Raw genomic sequence first — 21,154 nt, 5'->3', positions numbered from 1 at the left:
TCCCTCTCCAAACACCACCAGCCATCAGTTATTCTTCCATCTCCTAATTCCATCAGCCATCAGTTATCCCTAACTCTCATTACACCATCTTTCATCACTTATCCCTCTCTCTTGCATCATTAGCCCATCTGTCTTTTTTAAGCCTGCCTCTTTTGAGTGACATTCTTTATAACACAGTAAATCAGGGACCTGTGATTTCATCATCAATACAAGAACTCCTCTAGGTAATACAGATTACATCCCATCTATAATTAGAGGTTAAAGAGCGATCTAAGGTGCAAGAAGTTAAGCAACTCATCCATGTTCACACAGCTAAGAAGTGTCAGAGTCAGATTTTATTTTCTGACACCCAAATCTAGTATTCTCTATCTACTCCATGCTCCCTCACCTCACATCCATGCAGTACAAAAGATACTGTATGACAAAAATAGGACCAACTACAGAATGAAGAGTCTAAGCATTAATGTCATTTAAGTTCGGAGGAATGGAAGGTGACTATTGGTTTAATGGGCGGGTAGGATTTAGATAGAGGAAAATGAGAAAGAAGGGGATTCTAGGCTAGGGAAGGGGATCACAAAATATTAAATCATGATATTAAAAATAAGCAGTGGCAGTAGGCATGCTTAAGGGGGCAGTGGATAATCCAGCATATAAAGTGGAGAAGGCTGTGGTAAGAGCAAAGTAGGGGAAAAGGTTTGAGTATGAGATGAAAGCCAGATTGTAAAAGGCCTTGAATTCTAGGCTAAAGAGTTAGGGTTCTATCTTAGTGATAATAATGAGTCATTATAGATTTTAAAAGAGGGAAACAGGCATGATAAAAAGCATTTGTGTATGGGACTGTAAAATGAACTTCATGATTTAATAAATATGACCAATAAGGTGCCTCTCCTATTTTGGATCTCTGGATCTACAGGAGCTGTCTTTTTTATATATGATGGCCATTAAAACCAAATTCTAAAATAAATAAAATAAAAAACCAGATCTTTGAATTGCTGCATCACAAAATATTAAATCATTATATTAAAAATAATGAAACAAAAGTGAATTGTTCTTAATAAGAACATTATTGTTAATTATAACAGTTAAAAGAGCTTCATGCCACTGATAAGCCAACATAAAATGTATATCATATTTATAGCATCACTTTTATTTAGTTTGGTGTCTGCTTTATAATTTGTAGAATGTTAGTATACTGGAACATATCTAATTTATAAATAAACACACATATAATAGGGATTCATGTTGCTCTTACCAAAATATTTTATTAAGAATTATTTCTAGTGAAGGCATAAAGGCCTTTTGCATCATTAACAAAGGGAAATATCATTTTTAAATAATATTCATATCTCTTTATCTCATGCTTTTAACTTTTCTATCTTGTTTATATTTTACAATAAATATCTTTTATCTCATGCTTTTCACTTCTGTATTTTGTTCATATTTTATAATATACATGATGCATTGTTGAAGTAATCCACAATGTAATATATAAGTAAATATGCATCTATTGGAGAGCATACTCAATTTTTTTTAATCCATAGGAGAGCATGTTCAAAAAAGCCTGGGGTAACGTGACTGAAACAATGAAGGGTAGAAAGTATTCATTACTTCATTACCTGGGGCAGTGATGGGCAAACTACAGCCCATGGGCCAGATGTGCCCCCTGAAATGTTCTATCTGGCCTCATGACATTATTCCTAATCTGATGAATACAATGAGTAGGATACAATACGATGAAACTTCAAAAGAGTTGCCTTAGAAACAGACTGACAGAGGAGCATTTCCTTTCCTTTGGCCCCTCTTTAAAAGTTTACACTGGATTAGGGTAATGGTTGAGGGAATGGAAAGGGAAGCCCAGATCAAAATGGCATCCTGAAGAGAGACTCCATCAGAACTGGTAATTACTGGAAATGGAGGAGAAGGGAGGCAGAAGTATCAGAGATGACGCTGAGTTTTCCATTCTGGATGACCTAGAGAAGGAATATATCCTGGACAGAAATGAAGTTGAGAACAAGAGGTAGTTTGTTGTTGGGGATTTTTTACTGGATTGGAGAGAAGAGGTTGGGAATGATCAATTCCATTTTAAGCACATTATATGTATCAACACAGAAAATCAGTTAAGTGGCAATATTTAGGGGGCATTTCATAATAACTTTACATTTGTACAAATGTTTAAACTTCAAATATTCCTTTGAGACATATGCTATTATGATACCCATTTTCCAGGTGAGGAAACAGGCTCAGAGAGGATAAGGACTTGCCCAGGATCACATAGGTAGTGTGGGATTTAAACCCAGGTCTTCTTAACCTGCATCCATTCTATTCATTATGCTACACCAATAACTAATCAGCTCAGGGAGAGATCAAGGCAATAAAGAACCATAAGCCACTTACAAAGATTTGGGACAAGTTTCTTAGTGCCAACATTCAAATAGGAAGAAAAAAACAAGGCATCAAGACTTGGGGAACTAGTCAGTCAGTTAACATTCTTTAAGCACCTACTATGTGCCAGGCACTGTGCTAAGTGCTAGGAATACAAATATAGATAAAAGGCAGTTATCACCTTCAGGGAGTTCTAAGTCTAAGGTTTAGAAGCTGAGGAGCCACTGAAGGTACAGTTAGATCAGCTAGTAGGACCAGATTCACAACTGCTTAAAAAAAATGGTGCCCCATTCCTTTTTCCTCCTTTCAGCTCAGTTGCTACAATTGAAAGAAAGCTTTCAGCCCTAAAAGGAATCTAATGTAGGATTTTAGAAAAGGATGTGAAATGGGCTTCTCTTGCCCAGAAGCATTGTAAATAAGGCACTCCTCTAAGAATCCTGTTCTTGTACCTGAAATAACGACATTTACTCAGATTTATTACCCACTTTACAGGGCACTTTTTTCTGATACAGATTTATCAAGGATCGCAAGATGAAGAATAGTTTCAGGGGTTTGGTCAAAGAATCACAGAGCTGGAAAAGGCCTACAGAGCTTAGTTAACTCAGTGTCCAACCTCTGGCTGTGCAGAAATAAATAAGGGATTTCAGAACAAAGTTACCTATTTTAAAAAAACAACACCCTAATTCACATCTGCAAACTGTTTTGTGGTTCATAAGAATAACATAATCATCACTCACAGTTCTCTAAGACTTTGAGTCTTTTAAGGCGCTTCACTGGAAGCAGGTCTCTGAGTCTGGGCTATAGTCCAGCTAGCCCCTCCAGACCCTGGGGACTGTGGAGACTGGACCTGGGTTTGAATTTACTTTCAAGATGAGGGTGATGGGTCAAACTCCTGCACTCAGGGTATGGCCCCATGGGCTTGCTTCTCTCTTTTGCTTGGACAGTGCCTTCCACTGCAGAGAGGCTTGTAAATCCTTGCTGTTTTGTAATTCCAACAGAAAGGACAGAGAATTTGGAATGAGAGACTTTAGTTCTAATTCCAGATCTCCCTACTTCAGATCATGCTCCACTCAGCAGTCAAACTAGTCTCCTTCCTAGAGCATAGGTCTGATTGTGTAACACACACATGTGCACACACACAGGCATTCAGTAAACTCCAGTGGCTCCCTGTTGCCTCCAAAATCAAATGTAAAGTCTTCTCTTTGACTTTTAAAGCCCTTCAGAATCTGGTCCTTTCCTACCTTTCCAAGATTCTTACATTAAGCTCCTTTCCGTATACTCTGCCATGCAGTGATGCTAGCCTCCTTGAGGTTCTTTACCCAAGACACTCTACCTTTTGACTATAGGCATTTTTACTGTCTCTCCCCCATGCCTGGAATTCTCTCCCTCCTCACTGACCTCTTCTACCTTCCCTGATTTCTTTCAGGTCTCAACTAGAATCTGTTTCCACAAAAAGCCCTCTTAATGCTAGTGCCTTCCCTCTATGATTATGCATCTATCTAACTATATGTATATATTATAACAGTTGTAATAATCTATTATATGTAACATTTATATATAAATATATAATATATAATTGTGCTAAGTGATTTATAAATATCATCTCATTTGATAGATTCAATTGAGGACATCATTTCCTCAAGGGATTCAGATGTCTGATAGAATACAGCACACATTCTGTTTCAGAGCTCTTGATAATAGCCCTAGGTTATTTTTTTATGATAATTTCTTTTTTATTATAATTTGATAATTTTTAGAGCAATTTCCCTTTAGTTTCTTAGGATCACAGACATAGAGCTGAAAAGGATATAATATATATGATAAATTATGTACAAACAAGATTACATATATACATTCTAAATATTATACACAAAGAAGATAGATATAGAGATATATAAGTGGATAGATGGATGGATGGACAGATAGATAGATAGATAGATAGATAGATAGATAGATAGATAGATAGATAGATAGATAGATAGATAGACAGACAGACAAGTAGACTGACAAAGCCAGATGGATAGATATAGATAAAGAGACAAACTGACAGACAGACAGGCAGGCAGGCAGGCAGACAGACAGACGGACAGATAGACAGACAAAGACAGACAGATAGATAGACAAATAGACAAAGACAGACAGACAGATAGATAGATAGATAGATAGATAGACAGACAGACAGATAGACCTTGTTTCCTTGAGGACAAGAACCTTTGCATCCTTAGTCCTTACATATTACCAAAGACCTAGTAGGTGTTTAATTAATATTAGCTGATTGACTAGTTGATTCACCACTTCTCAAGCTTCAATGTCCTAGGATTTTTTTTTCCTTTTCTTTGAACTTGATCTCTTAGGAACTTGTCTATTGTCAACAATTCTCATATCTTTGTGAGTGGCTCAGGGATCTTGACTGCTTTGGCCTCTCTCTAAGCTTATGATTTCTTGATGTGTAGGTGTTTCCTAAAGGCTTGTTGACTTCACCTTGGTGAAGTCATTTAACTTCCTCCATGAGCCTCAAATTTCTTTTTCTTCTCTAATTGTTGCTGCTAGTGTTTCTAGTACAATGTTAAATAATAGAGGTGATAATGGGCATCCTTTATGCTTTATTAGAAGAAGGCTTCTAATTTATCCCCATTGCAGATGATGCTGGCTGATGGTTTTAGATATATACTGTTTATTATTTTAGGAAAGGCCTTTCTATTCCTACACTTTCTAGTGTTTTCAATAGGATTGAGTGTTGTATTTTGTCAAAGGCTTTTTATGCATCCATTGAGATAATCATGTGTTTTTTGTTGGTTTGTTTGTTGTTATGATCAATCATGTGAATGGTTTTCCTAATATTGAACCATCCTTGCATTCCTGGTATAAATCTCACCTGATCATAATGAATAACCCGCATGATCACTTGCTGAAGTCTTTTTGCTAGTATTCTATTTAAGATTTTAGCATCATTAAGGAGATTGGTCTATAGTTTTCTTTCTGTTTTTGGTCTGCCTGGCTTTGGAATCAGTATCATATTAGTGTCATATAAGGAATTTGGTAGGACTCCTTCTTTGCTTATTATGTCAGATAATTTGTATAGTATTGGAATTAGTTGTTCTTTGAATGTTTTATAGAATTTACTTGTGAATCCATCTGGTCCTGGGGATTTTTCCTTAGGGAGTTCTTTGAAGGCTTGTTCAATTTCTTTTTCTGATATTGGATTAAGTATTCTATTTCTTCTTCTGTTAATCTAGGCAATTTATATTTTTGTAAATATTCATCCATATTACCTAGATTGCCATATTTATTACCATATAATTGGGCAAAATGTTTTTAATGATTGCCTTAATTTCCTCTTCATTAGAGGTGAGGTCTCCCTTTTCATCTTTGATACTGTTAATTTGGTTTTCTTCTTTCCTTTCTTTATTAGATTAACCAGTACTTTGTCAATTTTATTTTTTTTTCAAAGTACCAGCTTCTAGCCTTATTTATTAATTCAATAGTTCTTTCACTTTCAATTTTATTAATTTCTCCTTTAATTTTTGGGCTTTCTAATTTAGATTTTATCTGGGGATTTTTAATTTGATCTCTTTCTAGTTTTTTAATTTGCATGCCCAATTTATTGACCTTTGCCCTCCCTAATTTGTTAATATATGAACTCAACAATATAAATTTCCCTCTGAGTACTGCTTTGGCTGCATCCAACAGATTTTGATATGATGTCTCATAATTATCATTTTCTTCATGAAATTATTAATTGCTTCTATGATTTGTTCTTTAACCAATTTTGGAGAATCGCATTAATTTCTAATTCATTTTTTATTTGCCTCTCCATGTACCCTTACTAATTATTATTTTCATTGTATTATGATCTGAAAAGGTTGCATTTATTATTTCTGCTTTTTTGCACTTGTGTGCCATGTTTTTATGCCCTAGTGCATGGTCAATCTTTGTGAATGTGTCATCTACTGCTGAAAAGAAGGTATATTCCTTTTCATCCCTATTTATTTTTCTCCATATATCTATTAATTCTAATGTTTCTAAGATTTTGTTCACATCTTTTACTTCTTTCTTATTTATTCTTTGGTTTGATTTATCTAGATCTAATAGAGGAAGGTTCAGGTCTCCCACTAGTATAGTTTTACTATCTCTTTCCTCCTTACGCTCCAATAGTTTCTCCTTTAAAAATCTGAATGCTATACCATTTGGTGCATACCTGCTGAGTATTGATATTTCATCATTGTCTATACTGCCTTTTGGCTTTGTCAGATATCATGATTGCAACTCATGCCTTCTTTTTCTCAGTTGATGCCAAATAGATTTTGCTCCAGCCATTAACCTTTACCCTGTGTATGTCTACCTGCCTTATCTGTGTTTCTCTTTGACAACATATGTTAGGATTTTGGTTTCCAATCCACTCTGCTATTTGCTTCTGTTTTATGGGCAAGTTCATCCCATTCACATTCAGAACTATGATTACCACGTGTGTATTCCCCAACATTTTGATTTCCTCTTCTAGTCTTACCCTTTCTTCTTTCACTATTTCCTTCTACACCAGTGTTTTGCTTTTATTCAGTCCCCCTAATACCCACTCTTATTTTACTTCCCTTTCTCCCTCCTCCCTTCTTATTCCCCTCTTATTTTTCTTTAGGGTTCTTTTAAACTATCCCCCCACCAGTCCATTTGTTACCCTTCTACTTCTCTATGGGACATGAATCAATTCTGTGCCCCAATGGATCTGATTGTTCTTCCCTCTTTGAGTCAATTTCAACGCATATAAGAATTAAGTATTACCCATCTCCAATCTCTTTCACCCTTCCATTTTATTGGTCTTCATCCTCGCTCCAACCATGTGCTTCTTTGTGAAATATAAATTTACTCCATTTTGTCTTTTCCCATTTCTCTTAGTATTATCCTCTTTTTTACCTCTAGTTTATATATATATATTGACATTTCATCCTATATAGTTTGTCACTGTTCCCTCTAAGTATACTTCTTCTAGCTAGCCTGATGATAATAACAATTTTAAAGAGTTACCAATATCATCTTTTCTTATAGGAATACAAATCATTGGAACTTATTGGGTCCCTTAAAAAAGTGGGTTTTTTTCTTTGTTTTCCTCCTTTCTTAATTCCCTTTTGGTTATTATCTTGAGTTCTGTGTCTGGGCATCAAATTTTTTGTTTAAGTCCAGACTTTTCTTTATGAATGCTTGGAAGTCTTATATTTTATTAAATGATCATACTTTCCTCTGCAAGAATATAGTCAGTTTTTCTGCGTAGCTGATTCTTGGTTGTAGACCCAGTTTCCTTGCTTTCTGGAATATCATATTCCATGTATTTTAGTCCTTCAGTGTAGATGCAGCCAGATCCTGTGTTATCCTAACTTTGGTTCCGTGGTATCTGAATTACTTCTTCTTAGCAGCTTGTAACATTTTTCCTTGGTCTGGTAGTTCTTGAATTTGGCTATAATATTCCTGGACATAGTCAATTAGGAATTAAATGTAGGAGCTGATCTGAGGATTCTCTCAATCTCCACTTTCTCTCTTGTTCGAGAATGTCAGGTAGTTTTCTTGGATTTTTTTCCTCTAGAATGATGTCCAGGCTTTTTCTTTTGTCATGATCTTCCAGTAGTCCAATATTTCTTAATTTGTCTCTCCTAGATCTATTTTCAAGGTCTGTGGTTGTAACAAATAAAATTAATGTAGAAGGATATATTTAATAATATTTGGGTTTTATTTAAAGTCATTTTGATAGTTATAGCCACGTGCCTGATAAAAGCTCATTCAAATTCCATGCCATTACCTCTGCCCACCTGGCTACTTACTAGGAAAAAAAGCATCCCAATCAAGTTCTGAGACTTTGTACCTCTGTCTATGTAATCACACTTTCTTCCACCTGTATTACATAAGAGGAATCATGGGAAATATAGTTTTCAAGTCCCCCAAATGTCCACAGAAAGTTTATATCATGGATCTCAATATTAAAACCCCCAAATTTCCAATATCACATTGTCTTGTCAATGAGGTATTTCATATTTTCCTCAATTTTTTCATTCTTTTGATGTTTTATAGATTTTTGCTTGCAAAGCCATTTCCTTCTAGTTGTTGGATTCTAATTTTTAAAGACTGAATTTCATCACTGGCTTTTTGGTCATGCTTCTCCTTCTGGTCTGCTTTTCTTTGTAGGTCATCTTTCACCTTTTTGCCTCATTTTCAAGCTGGTCAATTCTGGCTTTCAAAACACTATTTTCTGTTTCCAGATGACTTACTTGCTTTTTAAGTTCTTTTCCCAACTGTCTTCAGCCTCTCTTAATTATTTTTGAATTGTTTTTTGAGTTCTTCCAAAGCATGTGTCCAATTTGCTGGAGTTTCTGTGTTTTTTCTTGGTGCTCCTTGGTCCTCCTCTGTTCCATTTGCTCTTTATTCATTATCTGGATAGAAGCTGTCGATTGTAATTTTTTTTTCTTTTTCTGCTTTTTACTCATATTTTTCCTTCTTCTCTCCCTGTAATTGGCTGTAATCTTGCTCTTCTTATTATTTGCTGGATCTGTGGTTTCGGGCTATTCTGTCCTGAAGGGAATTCTTCACTGCTCTACTGATTGGCTAGGTTAGGCTGATGGTATTAATAAGCCCTGAGGTCAGATCTTCCCCAGCTGACATCAAAAGCTGAAGGTGTAGGTGAAGGCATGGAGGCTGAAGGGAGTTGGGCTTCCCACCCTGTTAACAAGATATTCTCTCAGCCTTTCCCTGAGATCCCAATCAGTTCAATTCTTATAGCTACTGGCAGTGCAGTCTGTGGGGGAGGGGTATTGGAGATTGAGCTTCCCTGCCTTCTGAAGTTTTATTATCTACCCTATTGTTAAGATTTAGCCAGGGCAGAATTGATCTGCAAAGTTGGATGTGCTTTGAGGCCAAAACCTGGAGAAGGGAGGAAGGGGGCAGTAAGATGGAGCATTTTAGCTGTGACTAGGCTGCCCTCTCTGTGCTTCTCCTCCAGCTGCCTCCTTGCTGCCTGTGTTCAATGCCCTGAGCCTGGCACAGCTGTACCAGCTAGATACTCCCTCCACACTAGAACCCTTGCCCATCCAGAGATTCCAGCCACTGCTGGAGACTCAGCACTGTAAGTGGGGGACGGGTCCTGGGACTTTCCTTCTTCCTTTCCCTGGAACCTGAGAGTTCAGGAATTCAGGCTTTTTCTTGGAGTACTTTTTAAATTGAATCCAGCAGGAGGATCCTCCAGCTCTGTCCTGTTGTTAGATTTGGTTTTCTGTCCCCTTGAAGCACTTTGTTTTTGATTAGTATGGAAGGGTTTTTAGAGAGGTCTGTACTTTTGCTGCATCTAAGCTTCCATCTTGACTCCACCACCCCAGTGTAGGTTTTTTTATGGCACTTTCTTCAAGCAGTTCATTTTCTTGATTCTGGGAGTTAATGAGATACTTTTCCTGAAATTTCTCTCAAAAATTTAAATCTTGGATTTTATGAAAGTTATATAATTCCCCCCTGAGGAGGGTGTTGACCAACACCCTGATCAACTCAGGATATATGGTTGAGTTATGGGGTATATTAGTCAAGTTTCAAAAGAAAAACCAAAAACATAAAAAAAGAAAAAGAAAAAGAAATAGAAGAAAAAATTAAATTTGGGGAGAAAAAATCAAAATCAAAATATCAAAATCTATGTATAGAAAAATCATCAGAAAAAAAGAATAAAAGTGTTTAAGAGGCAATCATAATACATGTTCCCAACTTTCAGGGTCACGTAAGGTTCATTACTATATGGGGGAGAATTTACTAGGATAATTGGTGTTAAGATATCAGGGTCTGGGAAATCAAAGGTTTCATTCTCCAATTCCAGAGTCCTTTCCCCCCTTTCACACCTTCACAAAGACCTTTGGCTATTTCTCTGGGGCTCCCCATGTTTAGGGGGATTTCCACTCTGAGTATAGCGTGGATGAGCCCCATTTTGGATATTTTGGTATGAGTTATTAGTTGCCTCATTTGGATTATTATTTCTCTGATTGTTATTATTTCTAAAGTTGTTATTATTTCTATTTGCCTGATTCCACTTCCTATAGTTTATCATTACATGACTCCTTTTTACACAAAAGTAACACATTAATGGTAGATTTGTGGATTCCTGCAAAGAGGCTATGGCCACTCCTTGATTTGCTTTTTCTTTTTTAATTTCCTCCTTTAATTTTTTTTATTTCGTTCCTTGATGTTTCCACTGAGTCACTATTATCTTCATCTTTCTTTTCATGATTGTTAAAGACATAAACTGCTACTCTCCTCAATTCTTCAAGGTCCATATTAGCCCAGTGTGGGCAGTTGGTCTTAAAATAATCTTTGACCACTTTAGAACAGTTTTCTACAGTCTTTTTATCTATCTGACATCCCTTTCTCTGGAAAAATCCAGATCTATATATCAACCTTCCAGCTCAATGAGTCTATCCATAAACTGGAAGGGATTTTTATTGGATTTTTGCTTAAGTCTCTCAAACTTAGTCCATGTACCAGGCCTATCAGAACAAAACTCATTGCTATTAATAATGCCTCTCTAACCTGTCATAGTTTTAATGTAGAGGGCATTAAAACCTTAAAATGATGTATAAACGCTATTATTAACATTTCAGAATGAAGGAATTAACATAGTATGTTCTCTCATCCCGTTTTTCAACTTCCTTTTATGTTGTCTTCCTCCTCTGTCTGTCTATCTTTCTCTTTCTCTATTCTGGCAATATTCTCTAGTTGCTTTGCCTGCTTCCTTTAAAGGTGTGTAGAAGGGTAAGGGCAGATACACAAAAGCCATAACACAATCAATCATCCTCTGATGCTATGATGCAATTTCATGCTGTGGCAAGAGCTCCCATTTTCATTCTGAATAGGGATTGCCTCATTCTCTGTGCTTGTAGCCCCAGTGCTTGACACAGTAAATGATACTCAGTAGGCACTTAGTAGAAACTTGTTGAATGTTTAATTCATTACTTTACTTGAGTTTAAATCCTTCCTCTGATGTTACTGCCCATGTAATCTTTGTCAAGTCCTCTCTGGGACTCAGTTTCCTCATCTCTAAAATAAGGTGGTTGGTTTGATGACCACTAAGATCCCTTCCAGCTCCAAACTGACGATTATTCAGAAGAAGGATATATATTCACATTCCTTCAATGAGATATAATCAAAATCAAACCAACTTAATTCAATTATAATAATAGCTAACATTTCTGTCGTACTTTAAAGGTTTACAAAGTACTTGTACATGTGTTGTCTCACTGGATCCTTACAATAACCCTGAGAGGTAAGTGCTATTATTATCTGCATTTTATAGATAAGAAATTGAATCTAAAGGAAATTAAGTGGCTTACCCAAGGACACCCAGCTAGCAGGTAGAGTAAGACTTGAATTCAAGTCTTCCTGATTCTAGGTCTAGTGATCTATTCCACTAACTGCCTCCTAGAAATATTTATCAACTATAATACATTGTGCTCAGAGAAAGGCCCAAGAAATAAATTTAAATAAACTCTACCCTGAGGTAGCTTACAATCTACAAGGAAAAAGGAATAAAGATAAGCAAATGCTAAATTAATACTAAATATTGAGGAGGAGGGACAAGTGAAAGCACTGGTCCTCAATTTGGTCTCATTGGCATTATCTACACCTTCAGTAAGGAGATGCAATGAAAGCCAGAACAAAGTCCCTTATAAATCTTGACTTGGCTCTTCCCAATCATCTCTCTTCCAGTGACTCCACAATTAATATAGTCATCCTTCATATTCAATAGTCATACTGTTCCCTCACTTTCCATGTATATGTCTTTTATTTCCAATTAGATATCTTATAGGTTCCTTTAGGGCAGGAAATATCTATATCTCATATTTTTGTCAATGAATCTGTGAATGACAACATCCATTCAACCTAATCCATGGCTAAGGAAGAAAAAAAATCTCCATTGCAGTATGTATTTTCCTCTTTCTTTCCAATGGATTATCTAGACTGTAGTCAATGAAAGACTTTCATTACAGTGGGATAGTGGAAATAGCTTTGACTCTGGTGTCAGATAATTAGGATTTGAATCCCACTTCTGACACTACTGGGCATATGTAGGATCTTAGACAAGTCACCCAAACTTGGGTCTCTGTATCCTTGTATAAATTAAGAAGATTGGACAGACAACCTCTGAGATCTCTTGCAGCTCCAGATAAGGTGTCCTGTGTGATATTTGGCCTGGTCCTTTAGGGCTATATTTTGGAAGGATAAGAAGAGGAAACAGGAGGTTTGCTTAATAAGCACTTGGCTCGAATTTGAAATCCTTAAACGTAGTCTGTGTTAACAACACTAAGAAATAAGTGAGAGGTGGAATATAATTTCAAAAACTATGCAGAGGCAGAGTAAAAAGACTCTTAGATTTGGAGCCTGAAGAAATGGTTTAAAATTTAGCTTTGTTATTTACTACTACTATGATGTTGGGCAATTAACTGTAGGTGATTGGACTAGACAACCTCTAAAGTCTCGTCAAGCAACAAATCCAGATTTTAAAAACTCAATTACCCAACTCTAAACCATTAAAGCCATCTGAGCAGCAAGGTGATGCAGTTAATAGAAGATTGGACTTGGAGTCCAGAAGATATGAATTCAAATCCTGCCTCAGATATTCACCAGCTATGTGATTTGGGCCAGGTCTCTTATCCTCTCTCTTTCTTAGTTTCCTAATCTGTAAAATGGAAATAATAATAATACCTATCTCATGGAGTTGTCACGAGAAATAAAATAAATAACACATGTAAAGGGCTTTAAAATCTCCAAATGCTATGTACATGCTAGCTATTATTAATACTTTAAAATGAAGAAATTGGCAGAAATGATGTGTTTTGAAACATGTCATCAATGTTGATCACTTAAGGATAAACTTACCTTAACCCTGTTGAGAGAGGGTACAGAAGAAGAATGGATCTCCCCCTCATTTCCCTCATGTTCTTTAGATCCAGGTTCCCACAGCTGTGAATTCGCCAGGTGTTTGTAGAGAAGTTATTCACCAAAGGAACGGAACTAAAAGGACACTTTTCTTCCCCCTTAGCTTCACTAGTTATTGCCATAAAATGAGCTCAGCCTCAGCTCAGGAAAATTGTTTTTCATTGATTGGTTTTATGGGACCAGTAATGTGGACATGCTGTTCTTGAAGGCTAATATTATTTTCTGCTCCATCTATCTCATTGTTAAAAAGGGGCTGGTTGCTGGTGATGGGGCAGCAGGCTGAGAACTCACCAGTCACTCAGCCATCTGTGCCTGGATCCATTTCACTTGTCTCTAGACCTAAATAAGAAGAACAGAAGGAATCTGTTTAATCCATTTGCTTTCATTCAGTTGCAAATAAGTTGTAAAGGATGCTGGAGAGAGGTTCAATATTGAATATAGTTCTCTGGGAAGACCAGAAAAAAATTGCAGGGTTCTATCAAAAGTCATATGCTTAAAAGAACCAAGAAGGCAAGTGTCTCTTCCTCCATCACTAAGAGAGAAGGATAATTAAGAGACTAGATGGTCACCTGTGCCAGCCTACATAATTGGGAGCAAGGAATCATTATCCTCAGGATAGCCATGTTTCTCAAACAAAACTTTATTCATTATGAAAGTCACTGAAAAACAATGGATGCTGCCAGAATAAAGGAGGTTTTGTTTAAAAGTTTTACTAAGCAGGGGCAGCTAGGTGGCTCAGCCGATAGAGATCCAGACTTAGAGGTGGAAGTTTTTGGTTCAAATCTGGCTTCCTAGCTGGGTGATCCTGGGCAAGTCACTTGACCCCCATTGCCTAGTCCTTACTGCTTTTCCACTTTGGAGCCAATACTTACTGTTAATGCTAAGATGGAAGATACAAAGTTTAAAAAAAAAAGTTTTACAAAGCAATCTGATGGTAGAATTTGCCTAAACGGAACATGGAAGAATTTCTTAAATGCTCTGATAACACAATGCAATGTGAGTCAATGTTAAGAGCAGGACAGATGGATCTTCTTCATTCAAATTGATGAAATTCTAACATGTCAATCCCTGGAAGGAAACAACTGAGAAGCTCCTTGGAGTTGGGAATGCTTCATTCTTTGTATTCACCTAGCATAGTGCCTAACTCATAGCAAATACGTATTGAGTCCTTAGTGACTGATTGACTGGCATAGGGTAATTCTGGTGATTTGTGGGTAAAAGAAAAGCCATATCTTTGATGGTCATTAAAAAGAAAGATTCAGCTTTGAGGAGGGAGTTCAATTGTAAAATATATTTGACCCAGGATATAATAAAATCCTCCCTACAGTAAGATGCTTTATGATGGAGTTTTCCTGTAGTTTAGGAAAATTGTGTGTCATTTATTAAATATAAGATATATAAAGATATTCATCCTAAGACCTATCCTATATGTCTACTTTAATGTTAATATATTAATTAATAATTTTATGTATGTAATTCTGGGCACCATCTTTTAGGAAGAACATTGATGGAGGGCAAAAAGGCAGCAGGAAGAGCTGGGCAATTGAGGTCTGTGGTCCATCAGTTAGCCTCAACCTAATCTTCTCTGCATGCCAACATGGTTTACTGGGATGTGGCTGCTGCTCAAGCTACATCTCCTTGGAGCCACAGGTGAGCATTGAGTACCACTTAGACACCAGAGATGGATGAGCAGCCCTGAAAAGAGGTCAGCAAGCCTCACTTCAGAGGTGCTAGTCCTCCTTACACACTCAAACACTCTATACAATCTTCAAGTGTACCCTTAATGAGTATCTATGTTATTTCCATCAAATTTTTATAAACACATAAATAGACATTTAGGTCAATAGTTATTAAATAGTTTAGGGCAATTATTTGTAATAATGAGGTCTGAGATTCTTTTCAAGCCATGAAATATTGCAAAACCTCTGAAAAGAGGTCTAACATTGTTCAAGGATGTGACCTGACTATACACACAGGAAAATCCAAGTAGACAAAAAATCTCCATCATCCAGATTATGACATACAGTCTGTTAAATACTCAGAGAGCTTGTCCATATTTATGTAAAATATGTACATTTATAAATATAGATATTGGGTACCAGGTACTCAAATGAATAATGATCTGGGTTGACAGTTGAACAAGAAGAAGAAAATAAACTGAACTGTCTTTGGGAAATTGCATGATGTTTTGAAGTCTCCTAAACTTTCAAAATAAAGGGCCATCTCTTAAATTCCAATATTCATCCCGTGATATTAACTGACTACAATACTACAGTCTCAGAAGAATTAAAGTTGGCTGTCACCAAAGAACACTGGTGGGTAATGAACACGCATTAATACATTATCCATGACAAATTGTTTTTGTTGTAGAGTCGTTCAATCTTATCCAACTTCTTCATGACCTATGGACCATATTGTCCATAGGATTTTCTTGGGGGAAAAAATGCTTCAGTGGTTTGCTATTTCCTTCTCCAGTGGATTAAGGAAAGGAGTGATAATGTGACTTGCCCAGAGTCACAGAGCTAGTAAATATCTGAAGCCAGATTTGAACTTGGGTTTTCCTGACTCCAGACCCAGCACTCCCTCCCTAGCTGAAAAATTTTACCAGAATAGTTATGTGAAGGATAACATAAGAGAAGCAAATGAACAGAAAATGATGCACCAGTCATATAGCAAAAGCAAGGGATAGTCTATCAATAGCCCGTGTGCTCTTTTAGAATCCATTAATGTCAAGAAGGCTCCTGCTACTTTAAAAGTTTGTAGGAGGGGACAGCTAGATGGCTCAGTGGATGGAGAGCCAGACCTGGAGATGTGAGTTTCTGGGTTCAAATCTTGTCTCAGAAACTTCCTAGATGTGTGACCCTGGGCAAGTCATTTGACCCCAATTATCTAGCTCTTATTGTCATTCTGCCTTAGAACCAATACACAGTATTGATTCTTAGACAGAAGGCAAGGGTTGTTTATTTTTAAGTTTATGGGAAAATTTGGATGAGAATCCCAAAAGATGGGCAGGCACAGATGGATTGCAATCTGAATCGTAAGAAAAAAAATTTAGCTGGACAAATGTGAGCTCACAGAGTTTCTGTGCTTAGCCGTGACTAGCTCATTGTAGACCCTTAACAAAGGCACTTTGGAGGAATGGCTTCTTGCAGAATTATAGGAATTTACCTGGGACGGGAAAGAAGCCAAGGAAGGCAGGAGGTAGAAATGAAGAGGGAGAGAATTCGACGTATTTCAACCCAATGGCTCCAAACTCAATAGATCCCAACAGCTACCGCAAAGGATGTACAAGCTGCCATTTCGAATCCCATCCATCCTTTCCAGAGTTTTACAGATTCGTGTGGATGAGATGCCGTGAATGTATTTGATGGGGTTTTAAAAATGAGGCAAAGGAGGTATTGTTTGAATATAGCCAAGATCAGATTAGAAGATGGAAGCATCCTGTTCCACAGCAAATGTTAGGGATGTTGAGTTGGGGAGGCTGAGTTGGGTTTTGCCTGTGGGTTCCTCCAAAAACATTATTTGACAGTTCTATGCCTTTTCCACTAGAGGACAGCATTACACTGTCTATTATTTGAATAGTTCATCACTGGAAAGCCCGACTGTTCTCCATGATTTTTCACCAGAAATTCTTTGGGGAAATGTTTCCACTTAGATAAGGGCTGGACACATACACACACATGCTGCACCTGAAGGATAATGGGAGGGTCTTTTTGTAATGAACATCCCAGAATGGCTCATTTTCATTCCCCAAAACACTTGAGCAATTTCTGGAAAATTCTAAATGAACCCAGTTACTTTTTGAAACCAGCTCTCACCTCACTGCTTTAGATAAAAGAGTTCTCAAACTATCCTGGCTTGTGCATTATCAGATTAATTTGGTAAAAAAAAAATCAATTCATTGCATTATGGGACCTGCAAGCAATTTTCAAATCAAGATTGAATAAAACCCAAGTCTGCATTCAAGAAACGGGCTCTTGAACCCATGGAGAGTATGCCTCGTGGGGGTCCAGGGGGGATTCCTTAGAGGGACACCGTCTCACCTGGTGACAGCGTTAAAGTCTTTTATTTCATGCTCATGGATTAGGTCATACAGCACAGAGTAGAGACTCGGAATGCTAGTCAAGACCAGAATACTGACTTCTCTTGGCAGGTTAAGTAAGGATCTCTTGCCCCAAAAGGCATTCTGTCACCTTGATAAAGGAATATAAATTAACTCAACCAGAGTGGCAGCCTGCTATACTGAAGAGGGAGCTAGAACATAGGAAGAAGAGATGAGGGTTCAAATCCCACCTCAGACATTTCCTAGTTATGAGACTGAGGACAAGTCACTTAATATCCCTTAGCCTCAGTTTACTCTTTTGGGAACTATTACCCCCATTTCTCACAATAAGCTTTTAGTTGTACATAAATGTATATTTACATGTATTTATTATATTAATTGTATACTTATATTAATTGCATGCATATATTATTATAAGTATATTATATTGATGTATTATATAATTGTTATATTAATTGTATACTTATGCATATTATATTAATTGTATACTTATATTAATTGTATGCATATATTATTATGCGTATATTATATTGATGTATTATATAATTGTTATATTAATTGTATACTTATGCATATTATATTAATTGTATACTTATATTATTATAAGTATATTATATTAATGCATTACATAATTGTTATATTAATTATATACATGTGTATATTATATTGATATTAATTGCATATTATATTATTCCAAGTATGTTATATTAATGTATTACTATAGAATTATTATATTAATTGTATACTTATATATGTTATTAATATTAATTATATTCTTATAGTATTATAAGTATATTATATTAAGGTATATATATTATATAATTATTATATTAGTTGTATACTTATTATATTAATATTAATTATATATTATATTATTCTAAGTATGTTATATTAATGTATTATCATATAATTATATTAATTGTATACTTATGTATATTAATATTAATTGTATACTTATAGCATTATAAGTATGTTATATTAATGTATTATTATATAATTATTATATTAAATTTATACTTATGTATATTATATTAATATTAATTGTATACTTATAAGTATATTATGATAATGTGTTATATAATTGTTATATTAATTATATACTTATATATATTGTATTAATATTCATTGTATACTTGTATTAAATATTGTTCATTGCATTATGTTAATTGTATATTCGTGTATATATGTATATACTTATGCATAAGATATACAGAAATATAGTCGATCCCCATCATTTTTTAGTGGAGCTGAAAATTTTCATTATTGACTAGGAAGAAAAATCTTAGCTGAGTGGAACAGAAGGACTCATGAAAAATGAAATATGCTGTTCTGATTGCACAAAATTCAGAAGCTTTTATATCACTGAAATTAAAACAGTTATAATTAGAAGGAAATAATTAATTGGAGGGAAAATATTCCCAGCAAATCTGATAGAAGTCTCATATCCAAGACAGAAAATTGATACAAAAACATAAAAATGAGACAAGAAAGAGATATATAATCAAAGGATATTCAAAGGATAGAAATCAATAGTTTTCATATGAAGAAAAACAAGACATCAATAGTCACATTTTAAAAATCCAAATCATTAATAGGAGAAATACAAATTTTAATCATTCTGAGATTCCACCTTCAATCTATCAGATTGGCAGAGATGGGGAAAAAAAGAATAATGACAAATTTTGGAAGGATATGAAAAGATTTGCACAATAATACACTGTTTTTTAAAATCATAAAGTGATTTAATCATTCTGGAAAGCAATTTGAATTAAGTCATAGCCAAAAAGTCACTAAATTTCCCATGCCCTTTGACCTAACAATAATCTTATTATTATTAGACATATACCTCAAGGAGTTCAAGGACACATGGGAAAAGCTCATGTGTAAAAAGCTACATAAAGCACCTCGTTTTCTTTGAGCGAGTAACTAAGATAATGTGTTATAAAGTGCTCCCTGGCTTTCAAGTACAAACTAAGTATCAGTTATTAAGTTTAATTTGGACTGTCAGGAACCTGGGTGACTTAATGAAATGACATCATAGCAATAAGAATTCCCAAGTAATTCCTAGAATTGAAAATCATTTCAAGAGGCAGGACCATACAGGTGACTTTTTTTTCCTATCCTTGGAGTTAGGAAGACCTGGGTTCCAAGGGCTTCCTCAGACACATTCTCTGTAATGACCAAGAGGACGAGTCAATCACCCTCCCAGTGACATCAGCAACTCTCAACACCTGAATTACAAATGAGCCGCCATGCTGCATCTTTGGAGAGAATTTCCAGCCAAGGATTTCTCCCCATCAGGGAAGACACAACTCCAGGTGTTACGCCACTCTGTCCCTCTCCCTAGTTGGGTCATCAAGGTGCCCCGGGGGCTCTGGATCTCCACTCCTGCCAGGCTGTGTCCCCATCTCTCCTTTGCCCACTTTTGGAACTCGTGCCCTCTTCTACACACTTCCACCAAATTCATCTTACAAAGTTGGTTAAAACAGGAAGGAGTCAGGAAATGAGTCTCATCCCTCCATACTGTCTTGGGTAGATTCTGACGCTCACCAGGCAAGATGAGATCCGGACACCAAACTGAACAGCCAAGCATTCAGTCTCTACTGCAGAGAGCACAACTCCAATGGGTTGGTCCCATTATTTGAATGCCAGACACGTATTTGTCTACAAGACTATTTTATGGAGTGCTCACACAAGGCTCACCCAGAAGTCAGAAGAAGGGCTACAAAGACACTCTCAAGGTCTCTCTGAAGAATTTTGAAACACAGGAGAGACTGGCACAAGACCATCCAGCGTGGCGTGCTGGCATCAAAGAAGACACTGTGTTCTAGGAGCAAAACAGAATTGCATAGCTCAGAAGAAACCTGAGTTTTACACATTTAGAGACATCTCCATCCCAAATATTCTGATGGGCTTTTTGTGCCTGACCTGTGCAATAGCCTTCTGAGTTTGCATTGGTGTGATCCGTCACAGCTGGACACACTGTACATTGACCCCAACATGGTGATGTCATTTTGGTCCTCTTCCAATACGAAGAACAACAAACAAAAACAATAATTGGTGTCGGGGGTGGAATCTCCTTGTATCAATCTTTGGATCTGACTGAGCTTCTGATGAGCACAATGTAGGTCCTTAGTTAAGGGTCTCTTAACTGCAGAGAGAGAGGAGACTGTGTCCCAGCTAGGTAGGGCTAGCTTTGAACCATGCAATAAGATTTTCTCTCAGTTCCCACAATTGAATAAATTGTTCTTATGAAACAGAATTTGGACTAGATCCATAACTGAATAGAAAAGAACAGTCACAAGATGGAGTCAGTGTGGTTCACTCAATTCCCACATTTAACCACTTGCTGTCCTAATCCCCTCAATTCCCTCAAGACTTGATGTCAGGGAAATCTTTCTAATAATTAGATCTGTCTCAAAGTGGGATGGAAGGGGCTACCTCAGGAGGTAATGGAGTCCCCATTCCCTCTCCCCATCTATACACACACATGCAAGACGTTCAAGCAAAGGCTGGGTCACCATTTCTCACATATGTTGCAGAAGATATCCTTGAGCAGTATGGGATGGGTGAGTGTCCGGATCCAGCCGGATACAACCGTGGGGTCCGTGAAACAGCCACCTAAGAGACCATAGGGAGAGAGAGGGGAAAATTGAAACGGGTCCCTATAATGCATTTAGTGAGGCCGGTGTTACACGCCCAAAAGGTGTTATTGGGTGCGAGCAGGTAGAAACTACCTAGATGCATCCGCAAAGTGGAATT

The sequence above is a fragment of the Gracilinanus agilis genome, chromosome 3 (genome assembly GCF_016433145.1).
Source record: "Gracilinanus agilis isolate LMUSP501 chromosome 3, AgileGrace, whole genome shotgun sequence".
In the NCBI taxonomy this organism is placed as follows: Eukaryota; Metazoa; Chordata; class Mammalia; order Didelphimorphia; family Didelphidae; genus Gracilinanus; species Gracilinanus agilis.
The sequence above is the reverse complement of the archived record's forward strand: the minus strand, read 5'-3'. Positions refer to the sequence as shown.